This window comes from Schistocerca piceifrons, chromosome 8 (assembly GCF_021461385.2).
Source record: "Schistocerca piceifrons isolate TAMUIC-IGC-003096 chromosome 8, iqSchPice1.1, whole genome shotgun sequence".
Classification (NCBI taxonomy): domain Eukaryota; kingdom Metazoa; phylum Arthropoda; class Insecta; order Orthoptera; family Acrididae; genus Schistocerca; species Schistocerca piceifrons.
The window spans coordinates 442,784,226-442,807,282 of NC_060145.1; positions in this window are offsets into that span (position 1 = coordinate 442,784,226).

Sequence of the window (23,057 nt, forward strand, 5' to 3'; positions counted from 1 at the left end):
ACCTCACGACACTATGACAGGAGAGGCACGGGAAACATCTGCAAGAGGCGCCAGCCGCGAAAAGCTGGGCGAAAACATAAAGTAACTAAATGCATCTTTCTTTTTTATTTTGTTGTTAGAAAATGGTCTTTTATTTACAAATTTGGAAAAATCACAGTGCTGCAAAAAATGGGATCTGTGCTACACTACTGGCCATTAAAATCGCTACACAAAGAAGAAATGCAGATGATAAACGGGTATTCATTGGACAAATATATTATACTAAAACTGACATGTGATTACATTTTCACGCAATTTGGGTGCATAGATCCTGAGAAATCAGTACCCAGAACAACCACCTCTGGCCGTAATAACGGCCTTGATACACCTGGGCATTGAGTCAAACAGAGCTTGGATGGCGTGACAGGTACAGCTGCCCATGCAGCTTCAACACGATACCACAGTTCAAAAGAGTAGTGACTGGCGTATTGTGACGAGCCAGTTGCTCGCCCACCACTGACCAGACGTTTTCAGTTGGTGAGAGATCTGGAGAATGTGCTGGCCAGGGCAGCAGTCGAACATTTTCTGTATCCAGAAACGCCCGTAAAGGACCTGCAACATGCGGTCGTACATTATTCTGCTGAAATGTAGGGTTTCGCAAGGATCGAATGAAGGGTAGAGCCACGGGTCGTAACACATCTGAAATGTAACGTCCACTGTTCAAAGTGCTGTTAATGCGAACAAGAGCTGATCGAGACGCGTAACCAATGGCACCCCATACCATCACGCTGGGTGATACGCCAGTATGGCGATGACAAATACACGCTTCCAATGTGCGTTCACCGCGATGTCGTCAAACACGGATGCGACCATCATGATGTTGTAAACAGAACCTGGATTCATCCGAAAAAATGGCGTTTTGCCATTCGTGCACCCAGGTTCGTCGTTGAGTACACCATCGCAGGCGCTCCTGTCTGATGCAGCGTCAAGGGTAACCGCAACCATGGTCTCCGAGCTGATGGTCGGTGCTGCTGTAACCATCGTCGAATTGTTCGTGCAGATGGTTGTCTTGCAAACGTCCCCATCTGTTGACACAGGGATCGAGACGTGGCTGCACGATGCGGATAAGATGGCTGGCATTTCGTATAACCCTCCTGAACCCATAGATTCCATTTTCTGCTAACAGTCATTTGATCTCGACCAACGCGAGCAGCAATGTCGCGATACGATAAACCGCAGTCGCGATAGGCTACAATCGGACCTTTATCAAAGTCGGAAACGTGATGGTATGCATTTCTCCTCCTTACACGAGGCATCACAACGTCTTACCAGGCAACGCTGCTCAACTGCTGTCTGTGTATGAGAAATCGGTTGGAAACTTTCCTCATGTCAGCACGTTGTAGGTGTCGCCACCGGCGCCAACCTTGTGTGAATGCTCTGAGAAGCTAATCATTTGCATATCACAGCATCTTCTTCCTGTCGGTTAAATTTCGAGTCTGTAGCACATCTTCGTGGTGTAGCAATTTTAATGGCCAATAGTGTATTTGAGAAAATATCTGTGGGAACCTACATTTTCGTCATTTTCCTGGAATTTTCGGCAGTTTTCCTTCACATATTATTCCTTAAATTGAGATAATAAATTTTGTATCGTATGTTTATTACAGTAATCTAATTCGTATGGAAGGATGAGAACAGTAGCATGAAAAGAGAGGGTGGCGGCAAGAAGGGGAAAAATTAACGGCCCAGCGGCGCATATTTTTTTTTTTTTTCGTAACGTAATAAACGTGTATTTACAAGTTAACAAGTGCGCAGTACTTTTGTCAAAAAGTATTTTGTTTGGATTTTCCTTTGTTCTGTTTTTCACAATACTGGTTTGTTCAAGTCTCTTCGTTTCTTGTTGCATCCTGTTTATTTTAAGATAATTCGCAAGCAGTTTTGTAATTTTATTTTTAGTCCTTTATCTTTGTGTACCAAAGCGACATTTAATTTTTTGGCAGCCATTTTGTTTTTGTTGTTGATATTTAAATATTTATTTGTATGAGTTAGGTAATACTGCCTTTTCAGAGTGAAAAAGAATATGATTTTAATTTGATGCCCTAATGTAGCATCTTAGTGAGAATTGTTTGCAGTTTTTACATACCGGGTATGACACACACATTAAAAGAAATAAAGGATATATAAAAATACCATACTGTACTTAACAAAAAGCAAATTTGAAAATTTTGTTGACGGAGAGAGAGGGGGGGGGGGGGGATCGCATTTTACTTATGGAAAAATATTATATTATGCAAATAGTAGTAAATAACCATAATATGATACTGATATGAATTGGAGTGTGATGGCTGGTTTGTGACACACAATTTAAGTAACCCACCTACATGTGGCGACTTACTTTTGCCACATTATTATGAGGATAGGCAAAACAAGACGAAAGACACATAGAAAACACTATGATCAAACACTTTTTCTGTGGTGTTACATATACATGTTACAGCGAGTGAAATATAGTGCGACCAACAACATCGTAAGTATATATGTGTTTAAAAGTGTACAGCGTATTCTCCCTCTGACGGTTCGGCATTTCCAGACGGAACGCTTTTTTTTTTTTTTTTTTTTTTATTTTATTTATTTTTTTTTTTTTTAAACCACTGACGTTCTCATTTGTTTGCCGTCTGAGTAATTGGCCGTTTCACCGAACGACGCACGGTCTGTCGACCACACTTTACTTTTTATCCCTCGTAACAATATGGCGAAGGACATTTAATCATTAGTTCAGCACCTCCATTTCTCTGTGGCTTATTTTATGGACCTTTCTCCAAGTTTGTTTCTTTACCTGTCATTCCTTCCATCGACTGCGCTTAATGTGTAGTCGTTTTTAACTCCTCTTCGTGGTCTACAGTTCTGACGTAGGGCGGAAAAACAACTAGGATCATACGGACCCAAGACAAAACAAAACAGAAACAAAACAACATTCGTGGAACACTGCGGTAACATGCATTTGTAGTTCCTTTAACTCCTGAGGATATGGGTGTCCGCAGCAGCGACGACGAGGTAGCGCATCTTTAATGGTATTCGGCTGATTTCTACGGCGCCTCCTCCTCAAAATCTGGTGTGTAGTGTTTTAGTAGAGACGACGTGGCACAGTCAACATCTCTGTCAACCGGACAACTAACACGGGAGAGAAGAACTGTCAGGCAACCACACACGTACATATTGAATCTTATCAACTGAAGACATAAAGTCTGAAAATGAGTGTGATCATATTTTTCTTGGCACATTATTTGATCAAGAAGGACCTGTAAAATAATTTTTTTACATTTCACTATGACCGGTTTCAGCTATTGCCATCTTCAGATCATAAAATCAGGGTGTCCAGTGATTTTAAGAAAAAAAAATTCCCTGAGTTTTCCAGGTTTTCCTGGTCCATTTTTGTATTTTTCCAGGGCCTTGTTGTGCTTAGTCTCTAACAAATTTACCCATATATAGGAACCTAATGGGAGCCTTACTACTAGGTGAATGAAAAAAAACTTGAAAAAATGTTTTATTTTTTAAAAAAAGAAACATACCAGTGTTTGACCGAATAGTTCAAGTGTCAAAAGTAATATGGACAAAAAATTACAAGATAAGAACAGGTTTCAAATGAAATAAAACACTATTATTAAAACATTTCCATTATGAACAAATAGATGTTGGTAGCACACAAGGGTATAAAAAACCATTATCGACTTCAGTATAAATTATAATTGTATGTGAATTTTATTTCTAGAGGTGCTTGTGAAAAGTGTAACACAATAATTATTGAAAAATGTAACAGTTGTATGGTAATGACACATATATGAACGCTAATTCAAATCACAGACAAGAATTTTTAATTATATAACTTCTTGTTCGATCTGAGTAATCTATCAGCACTCACTAAAAGTGATACTTGCTTTCCGCAAAGCCTTGGCAGGCATCCTCAACTTGAAAATGGCACCTGTATCTTTTGTGAAAGACACCTACAACCGTTTGCATGAGCAAATATCACTACAAAATTTCTGATTATTGGTTAACTTTTAAGTTGAAAGTTTGAGTAACTTAACTGGAATGGTAACGGAAATAAGACGGAGCTGTGAGACAAAGAATTTTATATGACAACAACATTTTATTTAATAAAAATCATGAAAATACCTCCTTGATCACTCACTTTACTTAATGGCACGGTTATATGGAATGCTGGTCCGTCATCAGTGATAAAAAAAAAAAAATTAGTAATTTTATGCAACCTAACTATACGTCCTAACTAAGATGACTATAGGAGCCATCACGCAGAGCGTCTATACTCACAAGAGTCTCAGCAGGGAATGCCCAACTGTCTCCCCTCGTCCGGGGTCCACACACGGTGGCCGGAAGGGCTCAGAGAGTCTGCACAGCGTCTATTTGCCAACCTAACGGGGCCTGCTATCGCGCGGGGAACTTACATCTCTCTGGTCTAGTGCAGTCACACTCTACTTGATACAATGGTTGGCTAAATTGCATCTCCACATTCTGCTGTGGAGCAGACAACCCATGCATACGTCAGCAGACGACCCGCATTCACATTAGTTGACTATAGCCTACGAAGATTGATAATGTAACATAATTCCGGATTAAAATTCCCTGAGTGTCGGAAGGGCACCCAGATGTGTTTTGAGCGTGTGACTCTTGTAACAAGCCATGTAGCGGCTCACATGCTGCTCGTTTTTTTACTCAGAAGGGGAAGGTTATGTAACGGCTCCAAGTGTCCTTGCTTTGGAAGGGCATTATCAAAGAGTTTTTTAATCATAGTGGCAAGAGCTACGGCAAGTAAATATATGGTTGACCACTAATTTTAAGTACACAACATTCTAATAATCGAATATATACAACATAATGTGTGGAAATTATTAACTATTAAATTATTCTCCTTCAATGAATATCATAAATGGCTCTGAGTACTATGGGGCTTAACAGCTGAGGTCATCAGTCCCCTAGAACTTAGAACTACTTAAACCTAACTAACCTAAGAACATCACATACCTCCATGCCCGAGGCAGGATTCGAACCTGCGACCATAGTGGTCGCGCGGTTCCAGACTGAAGTGCCTAGAACCGCTCGGCCACTCCGGCCGGCTCAGTGAATATCGACACAACCCTAACGCAGTAACATATCGGCCCATGCCCTTCTGAAACATCATTGCGCAAAACATACATGATTTGACTTAGTATTGAGTCTGAACGAAAGTCATTTCATCTATTCGCTAAGCCAAGCATTCCGTTTTAAATGTTATGTAAGCGAGTGCAATTTTGAAATTGTTACCAAAGACATGATCATTTTCTACGTTTTAAACATTTGAAATGCTTGTGTACAAATACGTACTTCTCATAAAACATGTATACAAATCGATAACCAACTTTTGAGAACTAATATTATTAGTATCTTTTCGTAAGTGTGTCCTCCTCTGAAATAATCTACAAGACAAAGTTCAGTTAATACAACATTCCCCAGCTTATTTTGGCACTTCATAAATATTTTCCATTTTTTTCAATTGGCAAACAAATATGATTGACATTTCTGATATCATATAAAGTCGTTAAAATACTTTTAAGTTTCATTACAGAACTTCGGATTAAAGTGGTAAAGTCCTTTCTTTAACACTGGTCCATATTTTCTTTAGTTAGAAAACAAAAGATGTTTGAAAGTAGAATTTCCTTTTCACTACAAAAATCACAGATTTTAAGAAATCAGTCCGTATCATTAACATAAGAACATTTTTGAAAAATTACATAAAGATAATATGAGTATAAAATCAGGTCCGCTAAAAAAACAAAAACACACGCTCTACCTTTGTTAAATACGTGTCACTTTCGAACACTTTTATACACTTTACTATTGGGCTTGGGGCATTTGGAGGACATCCGTGTTGGGCTACCTGGTGAGCGGAGGGAGGAAACTCGTTGTGCAGGTAAGGACTGTAGCTGTCCCTCTGTCACGCAGATCAACTCCTTGCCTCTCGCCTCTCCCTCATGATTTGGCAGCAGCTCAACAGGACCTGTGGTGCCCCATGTTTACAGCAGCAACTGAACACGGCTGCACGTGTTTCCGCATCAGGTTAGCATCGACCTCCAGGGCAGGATGAACTCACCCCAGCTGTCATCGCCTCTTGACGCGTCGCGACTGCCTGGATCCACCTGGCAGACATCTTATAGTAGTGTGGCCTTATCAGCAAGTGTTGTGCGGACAGCCACTACTCGAGACGTCACTCCCTCGGTAGCTTCATTCCCCTTTCTTCCTTCTGCAGTCCTGCCACGCCCAACTCTGGTGGTGAGTCTGACATGTCTCTTGATTCGGTACTGCAGACACTGTGGGTGTGGTGGTGTTGCTAACACATCACCACTGATGCCACTTCCCTTGAATGCACCCGTCCCTCTTCTCTCATCCATCCTGCCGCATCGCAACGCCTGACCTAGGGCCGCAGTCTTCAATTTTGTATTTGGCAACTGCTGCCAAGCTGGCAGCGCATCGCCTTACGGGTTGTCCATACAGACTGTCCGTGACGATTTGGCGTTTCTGCGTGACTCCCCCAGTGTTGGGGGCATGTCACCTGTCAGTGTGGGCGCTTGGCAGGTGCGGGCAGCATCCGTCAATCGGGGAATTCCAGGTGCATCACGCTCACCTCATCGTCAACTGCTAACTGCCTTCGCCTGTAGCCTCCACTTTTCCCAGCTGCCAGCTGCTTCTTGATGGGAATCTGTGCTCAGGGGAACACTGTTCTCAGTACACCCTTCATAATAGTTTTCTAACATTTATCTCTTCTCAATGATTCTTCATATTATGCCTTATGGGCTTTAACATTCAAATTATATTTACCATGGGTTGTGATTCAGCTGACTATTACGTAAGCAAATACTCTATCACTAATTTACAAAGACACAGTAAAAAAAGAACAGTGTTCAGGGAAAGATGTGTTTAAAAGTAGAAGTATTTATAAGTCTTGATTCTTAATGCACTGGAACATAAATTACCTCAGTGCAACATATCCAGCGGATAAAATCGTGAAAATTGACGAGCTACAAATTATTCTTTCAGAAGGAAGAATTATCAAAGGTGTTTTCCTAAATGAACACTGGCTTATGGAAGATTCAATCACAGTTTTAAACAGAAAACATACAGTAGCTACCAGTTTTTGTAGGAAAAACAGAACCCATGATGGCTCCTATATACTGGCTAACAACTCATTAGAATATAAAGAAAGAGACAATGTTAATTTTGTTAACGAAGAATTTGTATTTGAAAGTTGCTGTGTAGAGCTAGGACAACATAATATTATTACTATTATCTCAATATACAGGATTCCAAGTAGTGATGTGACTATATTATTTTTAGAGAAATTCCAGTGTCTCCTACATAAACTCCTATGGGACTATGGGACTTAACATCTGTGGTCATCAGTCCCCTAGAACTTAGAACTACTTTAACCTAACTAACCTAAGGACATCACACACACCCATGCCTGAAGCAGGATTCGAACCTGCGACCGTAGCAGTCGCGCAGTTCCAGACTGAGCACCTAGAATTGCTCAGCCACCGCGGCCGGCTCAGTGAAGAAAACATACACTTGCTCTGTTGTAATGACCAATTTACTTGACTCAGTCTACAACAGGAAAACTACAAAGAAAAGATGAAAGGAAATTGTAATTGCTGCTGATTTTGACATAGTTGACAAGGTGGTTTCATTCTGCGTATCTAAGTTTGGTGAAATCAGTGAAAATTAGTCTAAAGCCATATTCTTGAATTAAGTCAACAGAGTAAATGAGTGAACTGCAACACATATAGATGATATTTTAACAAATAATGCATTTAATGACGCTTCCAAATTCTCTTTAGACCTAGGTATCTCAGACCACTCTGCTTTGTTCATTTAATTACTGAATCCTGTGGATCTGAAATTTTTGCTGATAATAGGTTGGTTAAAGTGGTGACAATACATAGGGCTCCTGGGCATTCTTAAAACAGCTTGAATCAGTTTTGTTAAAAATGTATTCAAAGGCTGAGCCATTTAGTCATTCTGGGTGACTTTAATGTGAATTTCCTTACAGACAATGCCAACAGAATAGAACTAGAACATTTGTTAAAACTCCAGTAGTTGAATTTCCTACCCAAGTGACAGATGCCAGTGTATGTCTGATTGACATCTATATTGATAAGTTTAGTACTAGTCACAGGACTATAAGTCAAATTCTCTATGGTTTGACTGACCATGATGGGCAGTTGCTTACTCTTAGTAACATATGTTTGAGCATTAAATGTAAACCAGGTTTTAGATTTTTCACAACAATCAATGTGGAAACATTAGAAAATTTCAATAAGCTCCTGCAGCAGATTGACTGAAGTCCAGTATATAAAGAAGGAAATGTTAAATTAAACCTATTCACAGATGAATTCATGTCCCTTTTTGAAGCAGTATTTCACAAAATATGAGTGCCAAGGCTTGAAAAATGAAACCCTGGATTACAAAAGCGATAAAAATTTCATATAAGACAAAAAGAGTACATCACAAAGATGTTCTGGTGAGCCTGCTGTAAAAGAACATAATAAATCATATTGTAAAATATTGGAAAAGAGTTATAAAGAGCTCTAAAACATTATATACTAAATCGGAAATAGACAACTCAAACAATAAATTAAAAACCATCTGGAGTGCTATCAAAAGGGAGTTGGGGAAAAAAGGTGATAGTGTTTCAAACATAGAAATAAGACATTGTAGTTGTTTGATTAAAGAAACTGATGTTGCAAGCCTTAATGAGCACTTTCTAACAGCTTCTGAGAAAACCAGTTGTGAGGGCTCGATCAATGAGGGTATGGACCTCCTGAAAAAATCTGGATTGCGCAAAGGAAGTAATATATATATATATATATATATATATATATATATATATATATATACACACACACACACACACACACACACACACACACACACACACACACACTAGCAAACTGGAAAGTGCTGGTAGATAGGCACAATAAAAAACACACAAACACACACACAAAATTTCGAGCTTTCGCAACCCCCGGTTGCTTCGTCAGGAAAGAGGGAAGGAGAGGGAAAGATGAAAGGATGTGGGTTTTATGGGAGAGGGTAAGGAGTCATTCCAATCCCGGGAGCGGAAAGACTTACCTTAGGGGGAGAAAGGACAGGTATACACTCACGCACACACACATATCCATCCGCACATACACAGGCACAAGCAGACATTTGTAAAGGCCTAAAAATGGTTCAAATGGCTCTGAGCACTATGGGACTTAACATCTGTGGTCATCAGTCCCCTAGAACTTAGAACTACTTTAACCTAACTAACCTAAGGACATCACACACACCCATGCCTGAAGCAGGATTCGAACCTGCGACCGTAGCAGTCGCGCAGTTCCAGACTGAGCACCTAGAATTGCTCAGCCACCGCGGCCGGCTCAGTGAAGAAAACATACACTTGCTCTGTTGTAATGACCAATTTACTTGACTCAGTCTACAACAGGAAAACTCGTGTTCAAAAAATTTTGATAAGTTTTTAAACAGCTTTATACATATTTTCAGTGAATCTATTCCACCTGTAGTCTGTCACAGAAAGGCAAGTAATAAACTAAAGTGGAATACTACTGGCATAATAATATCTACTAACAGAAAGAGACAGCTACGTGCTGAGCTGAAATCTAATAACAGTCCTGAGTTCATTAACTACATTAAATCACATGAAAAATATTTAGGAAGGTTGTAAAAGCAGCAAACAAAAAGGCAAATACTAAATTTATCAGACAGCACAGAAATAAATCCATGGCAGTATGGACACTTGTCAAATCTAAACTTCAAATTAATCTTAGCCACCAGGAAATTTCTAACCACCAGGAAATTTCTAAAATAAAGATACAAGACAAAATAATTGTAAATCCTGCTCAAATTTCAGAAAATGTTACCAGATTTTTTATAACAGCAGCAAAATCTGAATTGTTGTAGATGAAGATAATTTACATTTATTTGTGTTAAGTCAGAGCATGAATGAGAGTCTAATTAAACCTGAAAAAGTACGAGTAAAGGATGTAGAAAAAAATATTAAACCTAAGAAATAAAAATTCTGAGAGATGGGATGAAATACCTGCTACAGTCATCAAAGCCACTTGAAGGAGGCTACTTTGCACATGTTCTAAAATATGCCGAAGTGAAACCATTATTTTAAAAAAGCTCTAAAGAACATATGGGAAATTACTGTCCAATTTCCCTTCTTCCTGTGTCTTCTAACATATTTGAAATGATCGTTGCAATCCAAATACAAAATTTCTGTCACAATGCAATATAATCTCAAAAAATCAAGACAAAAATACAATTTATGCAATCAAAGTAAGTTATTTCCACCTCAGATAAATCAAAAAAAGCTGCAGAAACATTCTGTGACCTATCCAAAGCATATGACTATGTGAACCACTCACTATTGTTATATAAAATGCAAAAATACTTAATTACAGACTGTGCCTTACAATGGTGTGAGTCATATTTGACAAGGAGACAGCAAAGGATAGTCATGAGACATAAGAAAATACTCCTCGAAATGGAGAACTTCTCACAGGGGGGTACCACAAAGATCAATTATAGTCCCAATACTACTACTTTTTTACAAAATGATTTACCCATAAACATAAGTCATCATTCGGTTTTATTCGCTGATGACACATCAGTGCTGATAGAAAATAAAAATGCAGAAGAAATTCCCAAACATGTTATAAAAACTCCTGAAAATCTAGATGTGCTGTTCCATCTAAATAGCCTATATTTCAAAAACACAGCTTATGCAGTTTAAGACAATTCAGAAGTCTAGGACTAAATGATGCAGAATGCGTTAAGTTCTTAGGAATCCAGTTGAACAGAAACCTGTCATGGTCATCACATATAGACTATTTAAAATATGAACGGAACATCCTGGCATTTGCTATGTCAATCTTGGTCAGTGTCACTGCCACAGACATGAAAAAGGCAGTGTACCATATATGCTTTGAGGCAATAGTGAGATATGGCATTGTCTTTTGGGGAAATGTTAGCAATTTGACAAGAATATTAAATTCACAGAAACAAATGATAAGGAACACGTGTAGTGCAAAGCCAATAGAATATTGTTGGCCACTATTAAGAGACCTAAACATGTGTTCCCTCACTGTATTTATGTGAAATAATTCTTTCCATAAATAGTAATCCAGAATTGTTTGCTCCAAATAACTTCCGGCACAGATATGAAATTAGAAACAAAGAAAGTTTCATGCTTCCTACACATAGACTCAATGTTTTCTTGCAGATCCCACAGTATATGGGGATGAAAATCTATGATTAGTTAAAAAAGACAAATTTCTGAAAGATTGAAACTGATCCAGTAAAAAAAAAATTATATAGCACTCTGGTACCAAAATGCCAAAGTGAAACCCCAGTTTTACGTTTTCATGAAAAGACGCAAAAAACTCGAAGTATAGGAATACGCAGAACAGATGAAAATGTTGGAACCCCCCACCCTCTGCCCCCCCCCCGCCCCCCCCCCCCCCCGCAAATATGAGCAAAAACACATGTTACTGGCATATATGATTACAAATCACAACCCTCTCCAATACTTTGTAAGAAATACGTCTACGTGAAAGAAATTAAAAGTACAATACAATTCTTATGCAATAATTTGTGGCAATGCATTTCATCAGTTCTTAAAAAATGACAGATGTGTAACAGAGAGCAAGTAAAAACTCTTCAAAATATTGAAATTGGTATTTGGGTACAAGGTGTGTGAACATGGGAGTAGCCAGAGATGCACGAATCATTTACTCCATGCAAGTGCAGCAGATGTTATATATAAGTTTCTACTCTTTGACTGTTCGTTCAGTGAGTTTTCTTGTTCGAGTTGGAAAAATAAAGCATTTTGTGCAAACCTGTATGTGGGTTTAATTTGTTGCCTACATAATTGGCGACCCTGGGAAAAATAAGAAAAGCTCTCGCAATATTGTGTGGCAGTTTCGCCAAAGATGGAAGAAGCTAATAAAATTGTGCAAGCAACCAACGACGAGATCGACAGCTAAGCCAAGATATTGGGCTTTTGAAGTTGCAACACTGAAGAATGATAGCAAAATGGAATCTATGAATTTGCAAGCTCCAGTAGTAGCAGCCACACCACAAGCATACTCACATACCAAAGATTTTTCACACACGAACGTGCCGTTATCGACCACGCCACGGTTGCAGTTAAGAGGGTCTCCAGTCACGTCTATGCAACCAGACATATGGTTCACAATAATAGAGAATATCTTTGAGGAATAACATATAATCGAAGACCGCAAGAAATTCACTCTTGCGATTAGCAACCTGGATCAGAGGGCAACAGCGATAGTCTCTGATATGATCATACATCTGCCACTCCAATAATCATACACCACACTTAATATGGCATTGATCGCTTGCTGCATGAAATTATCTGAACATGGATTTTCCCAGGTGATGAATCAGGAGAAATGAGGGGACAGAAGTCCATCTGAATTATGGAGACATTTAAGCACTATAGTCAATGCACACGTGATATTCAATGAATTTTACTGCATGTCTGGCAATAGCAGCTGCCTCATCAAGTTCAACCACCATTGATTGTGTACGAAGGACAGCCTCTCGACAAACAACGGCTTACAGAGCTTTCGCTACTCTACAGTCAACGTTTTCGTAGTGTCCGTAGCAACATCATCTGCCACCTCTGCAACGAAAGCCAATGATGATTCATCGGAATGGTTAGAAGAATAAAAATTAAGCCGTGCAGTCACATGTTAGAGACAAAGACCAGGCAGGGGGGCTGAGGGGATCAGGAAACTGCAAGATGCGATGGAAAATATGGCTACTCAGCTACATAACGTGGAGCTGCAGATGTCCATCAGGTCCACCAGTAACAAGAGGAGGACACACTTCAAACAGGATTAAGTTCACACCGAAAATTTTGCTGACATCACAGATAATTTGGCCTCAAGCTATGAGAGCCACAAAACCTTGTGGATACCCAAACAGCGAGGGCAGCCCACTTTAGGCACCACAGGCTGCGGCACTCACAAACGGTGTCGTATACGAACAAGGAACCAGGTGACAGTTGCAGGCAGCAAACGCATAGTCAAGGTAAGGCACTTGAAGGCTTCCCATATGCTATAACTTTATGCCACTTTGATTCACCCTTGGAGTATAAGCTAACATCGCACAAGTGACTCTCAACTTCCTGACAGACACTGGCTCAGAAGTGAATGCCTTGCTGACCCCAAGCTTTGTTAAGGAGGACACGTGGAAGCCTTTGAAATTGATAGCAGTTAACAATTCAAGTATAAACACATACAGTTATAAAGAGCTCACAATAGATATTTATTTATCTACCTGTTACAAGTGGAATTTTGTAGTGGCAGATATTTTACAGTCAATCTTAAGTGCAGATTTCTTGTCTCATTTTGCACTCACCGTGGACTTGCCAAATGACTCTTTTATCATGCCCATATTTGATCTGAAAGTAAAAGGTTTTTGGTGCAGTGCGGCAGAGGCTGTTGTAGGAGTAGTCAGTAGCTGAACTATATGGCTCCTTGTTGGGGAGACTGTAAAGATTACAGCAGTTAAACATAATACAGTGCATTATATATGCACCACCCCAGGTCCACCAGCATCAAGACACATCCACAGATAAGCCCCACAGCAATTAGCAGAAACAAAAAGCTGTATTTGAGGAGCTGCTCCAGGCTGGAGTAATTAGAAGGTCTGACAGTTCTTGGGCGTCCCCTCTCCACCTTGTAGGCAAGAAAGATGACACACGGCGTCCCTGTGGTGACTACCGCCGATTGAACACAACACGTGAACACTCCTGGACAAGTACACCATACCAAACATTCAAGAGTTAACCTATACTCCTTGCGCGTGCAAAACTATTCTCAGTACTGGATTGTCGTAAGGCATACAATCAGATGCCTGTGGCTCCAGCTAAAGTGGCAAAGACGGTGGTGATCACACCCTTTGGGCCATTCAAATTTCTGTTTATGCCACTCGGACTCCACCAGGGGTGGGACGCATGTTTAAGGTTCATTGATGAAGTACTCCATGGATTATCTTTCTGTTATGCACATCTGGATGATATTTTGGTATTCTCAAAGGTTATTCAATCACATGATAGACATATTTAGGAGGTACGACAGAGACTCATTATGTTGTGTCTAGACAAGACAGCCTAGACACAATGAGAGGAAGCCGAAAGGCACGCTTTTAAACTCACGCAGGCTGGCGTGAGGTCTGAAACAGGATACGTAATGAATGCTATAAAGAAAAGTACGCAGCTTCTGGAATACTTAACTTTAATCCACAATTGTAGAACATCGCTCTTGATTTTTTTTTTTTTTTTTTTTTTTTGTTTGTGGTTTTAGGGCGCAAAACTTCTATGGTCATTAGCGCCCAGCCCGTGACGTAGAAAACAGGAAAAAAACGAAATTTAAAATCAGCAGCAATGGGAACAAAGTCATAAAATTTGAGAAACTAAAGGCAGAAGGAATGCTTAAAATTCCACTATAGAAAGGGGTTGGTTGTCCCCCAAAAAAAAGGCTTCAAATGACTGACGTCATTTCACTGTCACTAATAAACTGTAGAACGCGGTCAGCTGAGCGCGTGTCATCTGCTAAAATCGACGATAGATCCGGCGTTAGCTGTAGACAGGAGCGTAACGGATTAAAATAGGGGCATTCAATTAAAAGGTGTCTGACCGTCCACGGCTGAGAGCAGTGGGGACAGAGTGGGGGAGGATCACCGCTTAAAAGATGTCGATGACTAAAAAGACAGTGCCCTATCCGGAGTCTAGCTAAAATTACCTCCTCCCGACGACGCGATCGGGAGGAAGAGGTCCATGCGCAAGGAAGGGCTTTCACTTCCCGCAATTTATTATGGGGAAGTGTTGACCAATGCGCATGGCATAAATGAGCAACTTGGCGACATAAACCGCTCCGTAGATCGGTAAACGGAAGAGACTGAATAGCTGGCCGAGGAAGAGAGACTGCAGCCTTGGCCGCTATATCGGCCGCCTCATTTCCACAGATACCAGCGTGTCCTGGGAGCCAGAGGAACGCCACTGAGACGCCCCCCAGGTGGAGCAAGCGCAGACAGTCCTGAATCCGGTGGACCAGAGGGTGCACAGGGTAAAGAGCTTGGAGACTTAGGAGAGAGCTGAGAGAATCTGAGCAGATTACGTACTGTATCCGCTGATGGCGGCGGATGTAGTGGACAGCCTGGAGAATAGCGTAAAGCTCCGCAGTATAAACCGAACACTGGTCGGGAAGCCGAAAGTGATTTGGGGTGTCGCCAACAATATAGGCACTCCCTACACCTAACGATGTTTTCGAGCCATCGGTGTAAATAAATGTGGCTTCCGTCATTTGTGCACATAGAGCAGCAAATGCCCGACGGTAAACAAGTGTAGGGGTACCATCCTTGGGAAATTGACATAGGTCTCTGAGCAAGTCGATCCGGGGACGGAGCCAAGGCGGTGCTGTACCCCAAGTTGTCAAGAAGGTTTTAGGAAAGCGGAAGGAAAGAGAATGGAGCAGTTGACGGAAGCGGACTCCCGGGGGTAGTAGGGAGGAGGAGCGGCCTGCATACCCGACATCAAGGGAGGCGTCGAAAAAAATGTCATGGGCTGGATTAGCAGGCATGGAAGACAAATGGCTAGCATAACGACTCAGAAGGACTGCCCGCCGATTGGATAGCGGAGGTTCAGCAGTCTCAGCATAAAGGCTTTCCACAGGGCTGGTGTAAAAAGCTCCAGACACTAAACGTAATCCACGGTGGTGGATAGAGTCGAGACGCCGAAGAATAGACGGCCGAGCAGAGGAGTAGACTATGCTTCCATAATCCAATTTCGAGCGCACTAAGGCGCGATAGAGGCGGAGAAGGACCACTCGGTCCGCTCCCCAAGAGGTGCCATGCAGGACACGGAGGGTGTTAAGGGAACGCAGACAGCGAGCCGAAAGATAGGAAACGTGGGAGGACCAGCACAGTTTTCTGTCAAACATAAGACCCAAGAATTTAGCGACGTCGGAAAACGGAAGGTTGACAGGACCTAGATGTAAGGAGGGCGGAAGAAACTCCTTACGGCGCCAAAAATTAACACAAACGGTCTTACTGGGTGAGAAACGGAAGCCGGTTTCGATGCTCCACGAGTGGAGGCGATCGAGACATCCTTGAAGACGTCTTTCAAGAAGGCTGGTCCGTTGAGAGCTGTAGTAGATCGCAAAATCGTCCACAAAGAGGGAGCCCGAGACATCAGGAAGGAGACAATCCATAATTGGATTAATGGCAATGGCAAACAGTACAACACTCAGCACGGAGCCCTGGGGTACCCCGTTTTCTTGGGAGAAAATACGGGATAGAGTAGTGTTCACCCGCACCCTAAATGTGCGCTCTGCCATAAATTCGCGAAGAAAAAGGGGCAGCCGGCCTCGAAAGCCCCAAGAGAACAGTGTGCGGAGGATGCCTGTCCTCCAACAGGTATCGTATGCTCTCTCCAGATCAAAAAATATTGCTACCGTTTGGCGTTTCCGGAGGAAATTGTTCATGATATAAGTGGAGAGAGCAACAAGATGGTCAACGGCAGAACGATGTTGTCGGAATCCGCATTGGGCTGGTGTTAAAAGACTGCGGGATTCCAGCCACCAAGCTAAACGGTAATTCACCATACGCTCCAAAACCTTACAGACACTACTCGTGAGAGAAATTGGGCGATAGCTAGAGGGGAGATGTTTGTCCTTTCCAGGTTTCGGAACGGGAACGACAATAGCTTCCCGCCATCGCCTGGGAAAGGTACTGTCGGTCCAAATTCGATTATAAAGGCGAAGGAGGTAGCGCAGGCTATGGGTTGATAAATGCAGCAACATTTGGACATGGATACCATCCGGCCCTGGGGCGGAGGAGCGAGAAGAAGAGAGTGCATGTTGGAGTTCGCGCATGGAGAAAACAGTATTGTAGCTTTCGCGATTTTGAGAGGAGAAAGCAAGATGTCGCACTTCCGCTGCACGTTTCTTCGGGAGAAACGCTGGCAGGTAATTTGAAGAGCTCGAAATCTCAGCAAAGTGCTGACCCAATGAGTTAGAAATTGCGACGGGGTCCACTAAGGTATCATGCGCGACAGTGAGCCCAGAGACCGGGGAGAAACTAGGCGCGCCTGAGAACCGTCGAAGCCGACTCCAAACTTCCGAGGAGGGAGTGAAGGTGTTAAATGAGCTAATAAAGAATTGCCAGCTTGCCTTCTTGCTATCGCGGATGACGCGACGGCAACGCGCACGGAGCTGCTTATATCGGATACAGTTGGCCAAAGTTGGATGGTGACGGAAAATGCGAAGAGCACGTCGCCGCTCACGTATTGCGTCACGGCATGCCTCGTTCCACCAAGGAACTGGGGGGCGCCGGGGCAATTCGGAGGTGCGTGGTATTGAACGTTCCGCAGCTGTGAGAATAACGTCGGTAAAATGTGTGACCTCATCGTCGACGCTGGGAAAGCGACGGTCATCGAATGTCGCTAGAGACGAAAAAAGTGTCCAATCGGCTTGGGCAAACTTCCAGCGTCGCGAGCGCATATATGGCAGTTGAGGCTGCAGTCGAAGGACACATGGAAAGTGGTCACTCGAGTGTGTATCATCAAGGGCGAACCATTCGAAGCGCCGGGCTAGCGGAACAGTACCGACCGCAAGGTCCAAATGAGATAAATTTGCCGTGGAGGCAGACAAAAACGTGGGGACCCCAGTGTTGAGGCAGACTAGATCCGCTTGGTGGAAGACGTCTAGCAATAGTGAGCCACGTGGACAAGGATGTGGAGATCCCCAAAGCGGGTGGTGGGCATTGAAGTCCCCAACCAGCAAATAGGGGGGTGGAAGCTGATCAAGAAGATGAAGGAGATCAGCTCGTGCCAGTGGTGTAGACGATGGAATGTATACCGTACATAGAGAGAACATGTATCCAGAAAGGGAAAGACGGACGGCGACAGCTTGGAAGGAACTGTTTAAGGGGATTGGGTGATAATGGAGAGTATCATGGAGCAGAATCATGAGTCCTCCATGGGCTGGAGTGCCTTCAACAGAGGGGAGGTCATATCGGACGGACTGAAAATGAGGGAGAACAAAGCGGTCATGGGGATGCAGCTTTGTTTCCTGAAGACAGAAGATGACCGGCGAGTAGGATCGTAAGAGGATCGACAATTCATCCCGATTGGCGCGAATGCCGCGGATATTCCAGTGGATAATGGACATAGGGTGAACAGAAAATGGAGAAACGTGACCAAGGGTGCTGTCAACTCAACGACTGCTCAGAGCTTGCGACCGACAGCATGGAATGGCATTCAGTCGAAGGCAGAAGATCCTGATCCATAGGTTGGTCAGGAGCAGCTCCTGCCACCAACGATCGGCCAGTTGACCAGCCACCAGCAGTGCGCCTCGGCGACACGGAAGATGGCCGAGGGCGATTTCCGCCAGGTGGTGCTGTAGTTGGGACACGCCTTGGTGGAGAAGGAGAGGAACTGTGTTTCTTCGTAGCCTTCTTGGAGGTATGATGTTTAAATAAAGGAGGAACCGATGGTTGTGAAGTTGCAGTACGTAAAAACTCTTCACGAGAATGCTCTTTTTTGGAAGACTTGGCGTCTGACTTTTGGGCTCGAGATTTAGCAGAACCCGACGAAGGGTGAGCCATAGAGTGGGCAGGCGAAAGTGGTGAGGTTGAACGGGCGATCTTTGCGCTGGCCGATCTGACGACCGTGGTACTAAATGTGAGGTCGCAAGTCTGCGTGGCCGCCTCCTTTGTTGGCCGAGGAGAAGCAAGAACAGTGCTGTATTTTCCTTTCTGAGGCACGGTGGGCTGTCGACTGGGGAGTAACTTTCGAGCAGCAAAGGTCGACACCTTTTCCTTCACTCTTATTTCCTGGATGAGCTTTTCATCCTTAAAAACGGGGCAATCTCGAGAGGAAGCAGCGTGGTCACCCATACAATTGATGCAGTGTGGGGATGGAGGTGGACAAGCACCCTCATGGGCATCCTTGCCACACGTAACACATTTGGCCGGATTGGAACAGGACTGGCTGGTGTGATTGAACCGCTGACATCGATAGCAACGCGTAGGGTTTGGGACATAAGGGCGAACGGAAATTATCTCATAGCCTGCTTTGATTTTTGATGGGAGTTGAACTTTGTCAAATGTCAAGAAGACAGTGCGGGTTGGAATGATGTTCGAGTCAACCCTTTTCATAACCCGATGAACAGCGGTGACGCCCTGGTCAGACAGGTAGTGCTGAATTTCTTCGTCAGACAATCCATCGAGGGAGCGTGTATAAACGACTCCACGTGAGGAATTTAAGGTACGGTGCGGTTCCACCCGGACAGGGAAGGTGTGGAGCAGAGAAGTACGCAGCAATTTTTGAGCCTGGAGGGCACTGTGTGTTTCTAACAACAGGGTACCATTCCGTAATCTGGAACAAGACTTTACAGGACCCGCAATTGCGTCGACACCTTTCTGAATAATGAAAGGGTTGACCGTGGAAAAGTCGTGACCTTCGTCAGACCGAGAAACAACAAGGAACTGTGGCAACGATGGAAGAACCGTCTGTGGCTGAGACTCAGTGAACTTACGTTTGTGAGCAGACATAGTGGAAGGTGAGGAAACCATTGCGGAAGAATCCCCCATGATTACCGGCGTCTCCGATGGCGCGCTCCTCCCTTGTGGGGGCCCTCACCGAGGGCACACTCGCCTTAGGTGATTGTTCACACCTCAGGTCACACCTCCCGACAAACGGACGGAGGGACCAATCGGCACTTTCGGAAGGTATCAGCTCGGGTAATCACCCCTCCCTGGGCCTGGCCTTTACCAGGGGGTACGTACGTGTCCTACCTGTCTACCCGGGGCGGGGAATTACGCGTTACCCCGTCACCGGCTACGCATGGAAGTGCGTGGGTCGGCCTTCAGACACGCACAGGGAGGAAGAAAGAGACAGGGAAAGGAAAGAAGAGGGGTCTCAAACGCCGCAGCGGAGAAAAGGGTAAAGAGAAGAGGTAAGGAAAAGAGAAGGACGAAGAAAGATGAAGACATACAAGCAAGGAAAGCGAAGAGTGCGGTACATTTACAAGCGTCCGTCTCCGGACGTAGGCACAAACCATACTCCCAGAGGGGGAGAAAGTGAAGGAAAGAGCCAGAGGTGAGGGGGGGGGGGGTGAAGACAGGGGATGGGGAAGGATGCGGAAAGGGAAGGTATGCAGCCCGGAAAGGAAGGAAGGCCACATTAGCTCGGGGCCCGTGCTCGCTACGCACGTATCCACAAAAGAGTTGTGGATCCCCTGGGGGGATCGCTCTTGATGATACATGCTTCATATAATAAATATCAATTGAATACGGCGCCTTGCTAGGTTGTAGCAATTGACTTAGCTGAAGGCTATGCTAACTATCTTCTCGGCAAATGAGAGAGTCTTCGTCAGTGTAGCATCACTAGCAAAGTCCGCTGTACAACTGGGGCGAGTGCCAGTAAGTCTCTCTAGACCTGCCGTGTGGTGGCGCTCGGTCTGCTATCACTGACAGTGGCGACACGCGGGTCCGCCGTATACTAATGGACCGCGGCCGATTTAAAGGCTACCACCTAGCAAGTGTGGTGTCTGGCGGTGACACCACACATTACATATGGAGTAGTGTATACAGCCATTACCGGAGAAGGTCGACATGTTGTGCAACCTACCCAAGCCTACAGATTACAAACAACGTAGACGGTATCTTAGTATGGTAAATTTTTACCGGCATCATTTACCAATTACCGCTGAAACACAGGCCTGCTTATGAATGCACTGGCTGGTAAGAATACCACAGGAAAGCGGAAGCTGCAATGGACACCAGAAATGACCAAAGCTTTTGGCAACTTACAAGGAAGCTTAGAGGAGGCATTGTTACTTGCGCACCCAATACCTGCAGCACCGTTGACTATTGTAGTAGACGCCAGCCAGGTCACAACTGATGCAGTCTTGCAACAACAGGTCGATGGACATTGGCAACCTCTTAGTTTCTTCTCAAAGAAGCTGCAACTCCGACAGAGAAAATGGAGTGCATATGACAGAGTTGTTGGCGATATATGAAAGCATCAAACATTTCTGCCCATATATTGAAACCAGCCCCGTAACAATTTTCACTAATCATAAACCTATAGTGTCAGCTTTCAGTAACATCAGCAATACGTTCTGGCGTAACCACAGTCGCCAGAACAAAGATGCAGAATGGAAGACCAGAGAAGGCAGTGTGGAAACATCGGCCAATGGTGGGCGCAATTGGACCTTGCAGCGTCAAGAGCGACACCTGGAAGAAGTGAATATAACTGCTGCTTCTGCTAGCCTTAGCCACTCAGATCACCTCAGTGTACTGATATTAGTGGAACGTATTTGTGGAGCGTGCTACAAGAACCCCTAGTTGTGATCCTTATCTGATACTTGTCTGAACTTGAACTATAATGAAGAATCTTACTGTTTGCATGTTACTCGTGACAACGATGTATCTCCAAAGTTAAGTTTTGTCAATTGCTTTCTAGAAATAAAACTACTAATTTTAATTGTTTGAATTATTGTATAGCATTCCATAAACGCACCATCCTTTAGGCATCCTGTACGTGACGAGTGCTTGCCAAAACAGTCCCGGCACATACAGTTTGTCAGTCAATTCACCACAGATATAAGGTATACTAGAGGTGCGGAGAATCTGGTTGCAGATTACTTTTCTCATGTTTGTGATGTGACAACCATAATAAACTACGAAGAACTAATGACATTGCAGAAAGCGGATCTGGATCTGCAGAAGTTATTGACAGACCACACAACAGGGTTATACTTGCAGTCAATACTTATGTCAGGAAGAAGGCATGGTGCAATATATCACGGCAGAAGCCACGTCCATACATTCCACAACCATTCCGTAAGGCGGCATTTGACAGTGCTCCTGGCCTGGCACACCGAGAGGCAAGTGCCACGATCAAGTTACTGACAGCAAGTTTCATCTGGCCATCAATTAAAGAGGGCAGCAGGGAATGAACTCGAGCATGCCTACAATGTCCGCGCTGCAAAGTAGGATGACACGTTGACACGGAAATGGGGAATTTCACAGAATCACTAGCAAGTCCATCTGGACTTAGTGGGTCCACTCCCATTTTCGGTTGGCTATAAATACTTGTTAACAGTGGTAGACAGTGCAGGAGATGGGTGGAGGCCATTCCGATCACTGACATAGTGGCAGAAACGGTTGCTTTGGGTGCCCCCTTCATATCACAACAGACCAAGGCCGCCAGTTTGAGTCTAGTCTGTCCAACAAGCTTGTTAATTTATGTGGGTTCCAGCACCACCATACAACAGGCTACCATCCAGCGAGCAATGGTATGGTGGAGACATGGCACATGACGTTGAAGGCAGTTCTCATGTGTCATGTGTCATCAGAGAAGCGGGACAGAAGCATTACCATTGGTTCTCCTTGGATTACAGACCGCATACAAGACAGACATTGGTGCCTCAATGGTAGTATTGGTGTAGGGGGAATCATTGAGAATCTCAGCAGATTACCTAACCGCTGCTGTCACATCACTAATGCCAACAAACCTCTCACATGAAATCTGTGATCATGTGGAAACAATGAGAAAGCCTACAGTATCTAGACATGGTGAGCAACCAGTTTTTGTGCACAAGGCATTTGCTGACTGTACACATGTCATGCTCCACACAGTGTCAGAGCGCCACTGCAACCTCCATATATTGGGCCTCATCAAATAGTTTGACGCAACACCCATACTATGGACATCTCACAGAATGACAAAACTATTAGTGTGTCCATAGAAAGGGTAAAACCAGCATGGGTCTTACCAGAACCGGAATACGGTGACATTCAACAGGATGAGAAGAATCAAAGTTTGGAACTCATTAAGCAGGATATGGCAGACGAATCCATGACAAGAGGACATGGAACCACAACATGACAGCCCACACCGGCTCCCTCATCCTCACAGCACCAAGTTG